Source organism: Pteropus alecto, unplaced genomic scaffold, assembly GCF_000325575.1.
Source record: "Pteropus alecto unplaced genomic scaffold, ASM32557v1 scaffold21, whole genome shotgun sequence".
Taxonomy (NCBI): Eukaryota; Metazoa; Chordata; class Mammalia; order Chiroptera; family Pteropodidae; genus Pteropus; species Pteropus alecto.
The window spans coordinates 23,743,073-23,749,089 of NW_006436282.1; the positions used below are offsets into that span (position 1 = coordinate 23,743,073).

Here is a 6,017-nt window from a genome sequence, read left to right on the forward strand (position 1 = left end):
GAAAGAGCTTTCCACCCCTTCGTAATTTCTCTCAGCTGAATAAATGTACAGCCCGATACAGCAATTGATGTTCACGATAGTGACTTCTTTGAGTCATCAGGAAAAGATTAAATTACATGAAGTATATTCCATTTAAGAAGCTGGTGAGGTTGGAGCACGATTTAGAAAGGTTTTTTTTTCAAAATAGTGCCTGTTTAACTAATGGATCTGCAAACGCTCTGCTTATCTAAAAATCCCTGCTGTTCTCTATGACTGAGATTTTAAAGGACCGGAGATCAGGCTGCATCTCCGCGGCAGGGCTGGAGTAAGAACGGCAGTGCCATCGGACAAGACGTGCCGTCTGTGCTTCTCAGATGATGTAATGTTCTGGAGGATTCACGTTCTCTGACTCCGTTAACAAAGCAGCTGAGCTCCAGGGAAGAAGGCGCTAAGTGGCTCTTGCTGGCTGACAGGCCCGGCTGGATTTAAATACATGTTACTCTGGACTTAAGCAGGATTGAAGAGCCTTTTGGCTCTTCACTGAGGGTCGGAGCTCCCCCTCACCCCTTCCTCCTTGTTCTGCATGGAAGCAGTCTTGTAGAGTGGTCAAGAGTGTGGGCTTTGACATCTATCAGTTAGGGATCGTTTGGGCTGTAAGTAACAGAAATCCAACTCAGACTGGTTTCAACAATAAGGCAATGTGTGGGTTCATGTAACTCGAAGTCCAGAGGATTGAGGGTTGTCTGTCTAGTTAGTGGCTTCCATTCTGTTGTCCTGTGCCTCACTTGGCTTTGCTTCCTCTGTGTTTCGGTCTCATCCTCAGGCTGGTAGTAGGGAGATGTGCACAGCGGTGCTGGATCCCACAGCAGCACGTGACATCTAGAGGCTTAGCCTTGGAAGAAATGAACCGCAAGAAGCCTCTAGAAGACTTTTTCTTATTTCTCTCTGGCCTTTATTGGGTTACCTACTCATTTTAGAAGCCATCTCTGATGCTGGAGGAATGTTAAATGTTTGGTAGCTTAGGCCAGATCCCTGAATTAGTCACTGCCATGGGGGATAGGATTATCATGATTGGTTTGGACAAATGGTTTACCTGTAGTGCTGGAGTCAAACCACCTAAATCACAGTGGCTGCTGTGCTGTGGGTGAATAGGTGTTGGGGATAACACAGTATTCTCTCTGGAGTCAGACAGAGTTCTCACATTTCAGCTCTGCCCTTCACTAGCTGCAGGCCCCAGCCTCACATTGGTGGGGCCCGAGGGAAGAATACAAATGATAGCTCGTATACTCCATGTCAAAACATTTTTACAAGTGACGAATCAAGCCAGTTTGTCCTTCCCTGACAGATATGCCTTTATAGTGCTCTGGAAGGTTATGTTTGACTTTGCATTCTTGGATCCTTCGGAGTTCTGCCTGTAGTCCGTGTCTCTAGCCTGCGCCGCCGCCTCCCCCACACTGCAGAGTGTTGACATTGTCAGCCCACAAGGCCAGGCTGTGTCTTTCCCATCCAAAAAGCCACCTCTTGTCCATACCTGAGGCCTAGGCATCTGGGCATGTGACACCTGCTATATAGTCAGCCCTTGGGGAATGACTTGGGGAAGAGACCCACAGAAGCCCTGGAGGTGAGCTTGGAGAAGTTTGGGCAGGTAATTCCAAGCCAATCAGAGCATGTGTAGAAGGGAAATGCAAGACTCTTGGTTGATACATGCCCTTGGCCTTACAGATTGTCGTACCAATGGGTAGGGGGTGGGGTGGGGGAGAGGAAGATAGCTGTGCTATGGCCTTTCTGAACTCGAGACCTAGGTAAAGGCCCATCTTCCTGGTATGAGGGCAGTTCTGATGAGCTGGAGGACCACAGGCAAGGGACCATTCCCTGAGACTCAGTTTTCTTCTGTAAGGGGAGACAGTACCGGTAATATCCAGTTCATCAGGTTGCGAGGGGTGAGATGAGCGACGCAGGATCACTGACTGCCAGCTGCCCTTAGTGTCCTGCTGCATTCCGGGGGCAGGTGTTGCCTGGCTGTAACACCCGTTAATAGGCAGGGTTCGAGCAAGTGGCTCCATCTCCTCGAACATCACTTCCTCATCTTTAAAATTCGGATGGCGATGTCTAACTGGGAGCTGATGATGGATGCAGTGGGAGAGAACATAAAGCACACAGCAGCAAAGCCTCCGTAGCCGTCTCAACTGTCAGGAAACTAATGTGTTTCTGATGAGATAAGGTAGAGGTTTAGTACTTCTGCTGCCCTCCGTAATTTTCCAGCTAAAACTTTCCAGGTAAAATTTGCTTCTGACCAGATAATTTGTTCATTCTTCAAAGGAAGTCAGAAAGAAAGAAAAAAGCCAGAAAGATAAATTTGACACATTATCCCCATTTTCTTTCTTTCTTTCTCCAAATATTGCTGTCACGTCCCACCTGTACTAAAGGCAGTCTGACAAAGTCTTGTTTTTCGTAGACTTTCTTTCAACCAGATTTTCCCCAGAGCTACAATGAACAGGCTACCATAACATTAGAGACGTGGTGTGGTAACCGGGGTGTCAACTTTCTTAAAAAAAGGGCAACCTCTGAATTGGGGTTCTGACCAACAAGACGAGAGCCACAGGGGACAGTAAGACAGATCTGGGCTGGCCTCTTTTGTGTTCTGTTTTAACAGCGCTGTTAGTGGTTGCTTACTTAGCTCAACACATTTTGTTACCAGATGAAGAAAGAGGAAATAGTTTATTTAATTAGTAGTATTGAGTAAGTCAATATATCTGCCTTTTATATATTTAATAACAAGCAATTTCAGAAATATTTGGAATATGTGGAGATAATGAAATTATTGCGATGGGGAAAAATTCATCATTAAAGCAGAAGCATGGGATCACACACACACACACACACACACACACACACACAAAGAGCCCATTAATGCAAGATGTGGTGTTTATGTAATATTAGTATTCTTTGATAAACAGTTTTTTTAAATCATAGAGATAACAGATATTTCAGATATTTTTAGTTACAGTACACACAGGGCAGGCGACCAAGTGCCCTGGAACTGATTAAGGGATGGTAAGTTTTAAAATGTAAGTTCTAAGTTTAAATACTTTAAACTATTAGGTAACTTCAAATTTCTCACACTTTGAATTTAAACGTGGGTACTGGAATTAATTCCATATTAAAGGAAAAACATGTATTTAATTAAGAAAACATCGCTTTCACAGTGGCAGCTGTGTTGCTGTAATTGTAAATGGAAAGACACACAACGAAAGAAACAAGTGTCTCCTCTGTAGCATCTTTCCCCTTTACCGTGTGCCTGCACTGATCTTACTGGTCTAATACAGAGCGTCATGTTTAAGGTGTAGTTGGAAGACTCTTTTACTTTGCTGTAGGTAAGTTAGAAGAACAAAACTCAACTCAGAACTAGAATTTCCCTAGTTTTTTCTTTCTCTCCCCTGAAAGTGTTTGTTTTCAGCATCTTAGATATGGGTAAATAAATGTCTTTTCCAGATAAAATGGAACGTTTAGGATCGCTATCATAAATAACAAAACTGTGAATGTAGGATCACACTAAATAATGTCACTGCATTTCCTACAGTGTCAGATGGAGCTTTGATGAAAAACTGGCAAGATGCAACATCATCTAAAAAGTTCAAGTTTTTAACAGGCCATAAATAGAATGATTACCAATTATCTTTAAAACCGATTTCCTATGACATGATTTTTCTGAATAAAATGTTTGTAGAACAAACGGGTCACACTGTTAATGAGAATGACGAGTAAATACCTCCGGCCAGGACTTGGTTTCCGTGGTGCCTGGTGGAGAATGTGTGTGCGACCTCTCGGAGGCAGCCGCAGGTGACCCCACAGCTATTCCAAAGCTAGTTTTTTGGGAGATAGATTAGGGTTTATCCCTGTGCCCTCTTCTCTGGCTTCTGCGGGCCTCTTCAGACATTGTTTACAGAGAGGGTCATCTTTCTGGAAAATCCATGGGACATACTGATGAATGAGTCACAGAAACACTTATCTTTGTAATACTAAGAGTTCTTGGTAAGAGGCCTCATATTTTCCTAAGGTACAAGGAGAATGTCAAGAATGAAATAAATTAACTTACGCTTGCTCAGAGAAGTTTTTACCTCCACAAAACTAGTCTCTCATTGATACACTTTGTGAAATGGGCTGGGGCAGATTGGGGGGCCCTTCTTCCGCTTGCCCTGAGGGCAAGATTTTAAGACTTTCTCTGGACCAAAGAATAAGGGTTCATGAATCTCAGCTAACGCTAATTTTTAAATAAGCCTTTCCACTATCAGTGAGAAATGCCATCATACTAATTTCCATTCATTAAGGGATCAGATACTGTTAGAAATTTATTTGTGGATGGAATAGATATTTTTGTAATTAAAATGTTTCACAGAATATACAGAAAGCATGTATCTTAGGATAGTCTTCGGCGTTTTCCTTAGCCAGTGATAATTTCGAACATGTCGAGAAACGTGAAAGATTTACATGTGGCAAAACTATAGTGAAATTGTCTGAGAAGAGTGTTATTTAAAGACCCCACTATCTCTATTTAGAGTTTAAAGATACAATTTAACTTTTATTTAACAACTTTTCGCCAATGCTCTTAAAGTGTCTCTTCTGTAAATTACCCTATCATTTGCCAAATACTTGCCATTTATAGATCAATAAAAGTCTAAAGAGGTTAAGTGACTTGTCAAAATAACACAGCAAGCGGCAGAATCAGAAGATTTGAGCCTTTTAATTTCTAGTCTTTGCTCTGAGACAATTAGCGAGTTCTCCTCTGAGCTCAGCACAAGACAATTTAAATGGAGATTCCAGGTGCACTTTGTAAAAGCGACAGTTGTCTGGCTTGGATGAATATGTACTTCTTTTTATTTCTTTTTTTTTTTTTTGAATAGTACTTGTTAAAGAAAATGTCTGGTTTTGGCTAAACTGTTTATGTCACTCTTTATCTAAGAAGGAATGTAAAACTCAGCCGAAGGAACGGTGAATGGAACACATCTGTAAAGCTGATTTTCTGAATTAGAGAAAAAAAGTGAAAGATCAAACAAGTTTCTTTTACCTTTTAAAAACATTTTCAGAACATTGCGCCAGTGTGCCTATTAATCATTTGACCCATAAGTTTCTTCTTTGAGAGTATCTAACATCAGTATATGTAATTAGACTCGTGCTTAAAGTTTTAGTCCAGTTTAAGAATTTGTAGAATTAGCTTACTGTTTTGGAGAGGTGTTTTGATGAACTATTCTGTACTCATTTCTCTTTGTGAAAAATCCTTCTCTGCTTTTTGGCTAAAAGAGGTAACAAGAAGCTAAGGATTGCAGCTAATTGTCTAGAACACAGAAATCCAGTTCTGAAGGAAGCCAAAAGAATCACACTGGGTTTGGCACAAGGTGTAACGAAAGTGGTGTCTGTTAATGATACGTTCCTGTCCATAAACAGGTGTTTGCCCAAGGGGACTATGCTTGCACTTCCTCGCGGGTCTTATGGAAGAGAGTTCCCCCGGCATCGGTGAACATCGCTGTTTCACACCCCAGATATGGTGCGGCAGTTCTTTTAGCTGCTCTGGGTTCAGCGGAAGAGACGGGATTCCAGAAACTCCCTCCTTATTTGCTGTTTCTGAGTTTAATCGGAAGGTGGTTGTCCCTGTCCTTAATCGAACTGCTCCTCAGCCCAGTGTCACTGAGTGACAGCTTTTGTGCAGTGTGCCAAGCACTAGGCCTTTCTCTTTCCTGCTACAGGCTTTTTGGCAGCAGTGGGAATGGAGTTAGGGGATCGCTGGGGGAGGGGGGGCACGACACTAAAACAGTCCTTCAAAAGGCCTCACTGCTGGTTGCTAAGGGGGAAGGGAGAGGGGGAACGTTCAGGAACCAGCTCCTTGCCCCTGAGCTCCTTCTTCCCGTCGCCACGTTGGCTCCTTGGACCAGCCAGCATCTCGCAGCCTTGTTCTGTCAGTTCGTTTGCCTGGCCATCAAGTTTTATTTAGTTCGTCATTTTGGAAGTTGCTTTAGAGCATGGTTCTCGATGTGGGGAGAGGA

At 42.8% G+C, this 6,017-nt stretch overlaps 1 protein-coding gene across 8 annotated transcripts in view; it reads left to right on the plus strand.

The window, feature by feature from the left end:
- Window positions 1-6,017, plus strand: part of BBS9 (Bardet-Biedl syndrome 9) — a 417,354-nt gene that overhangs the window by 229,349 nt on the left and 181,988 nt on the right. The window lies entirely within an intron of this gene.